Genomic DNA, 1013 nt, shown 5'->3' with positions numbered 1-1013 from the left:
ACATCCTACAAAGTCTGAGGAATTAGGGTTGGGAGCCAAACCAGCTTGGGTAATCTTTAGTTCCCTTCACAACCATTTATTGCCCACCTCTGCATGGGAACTAACTTCCTTCTGACATTAGGTAAAGGCCTTTGAAATGTTCAGACCCCCAGCTCCCAGCAAACCAAAGGCTAAGAATGTCATGGGATAACGTCAGAAACTTATCACAGAGGATTTCCTGCTTGCTGTGACCATCTGCTCGATGCTCCCACCAAAATATTTTAAAAGTGCCTTGGCTTATGACTTTCTTGTTTTAGTAGTACAAAGAGCTTCATGAAACGCTACCACATTGGACATGGTATTTGGCCAGCCTAGATCTATGTTCTCTGGCCATGACACTCATATTTGGCATCAGAGAAGACTCGCTCTGACTCCCTTTGAGGGGAGAGCTGAGTTCCTGTCAGCAACCTTCACTGACTCATTCCTTGGCATGCATCCTCCCTGGGTGCAGATCTAAGCCGATGACCTGTCCTTCTCTCTGGATATTTTGTTTCAGCGTTTCTTACAAGGTGGTTCCCTGGCACCAAATGTCATTATTATTTGCATGTCTGAGTGTCAATCCCCAATCCCTTTTTGAGACAGACTGTCACTACACAGTCCTGCCTGTCCTGGAACTCACTATGTAGACCAGGCTGGCCTTGAACTCACAGAGATGCCCCTGCCCCTGCCTCCTGAGTGCTGGGATTAAGGCGTGCGCCACGATGCTTGGCTGCACTTCCCTTCTTGATGTCCCCTGAGCTTCCTGGATCTGTGGTTTGGGGTTTTGATATTAACTCGGAATCACTACTACTATTAACCCATTTCCTCCCTCTCCTCCTTCTAATATTCCTGTCACCCATCTCACAGTTGTTAGTATTCTTCTCCCTTTCCTGAGTTTTTTCTTCTATTCCTTCAGTTTTACAAGTTTCTGATGTGTGTCTGTCTGTGCATGTGTGTGTGCACGCATGTGTGTGCATGTGTAAGTGTGAGCTTGC

Source organism: Peromyscus maniculatus, chromosome 9 (genome assembly GCF_049852395.1).
Source record: "Peromyscus maniculatus bairdii isolate BWxNUB_F1_BW_parent chromosome 9, HU_Pman_BW_mat_3.1, whole genome shotgun sequence".
NCBI classification, from domain to species: Eukaryota; Metazoa; Chordata; class Mammalia; order Rodentia; family Cricetidae; genus Peromyscus; species Peromyscus maniculatus.
Note: the sequence above shows the minus strand (reverse complement) of the source record.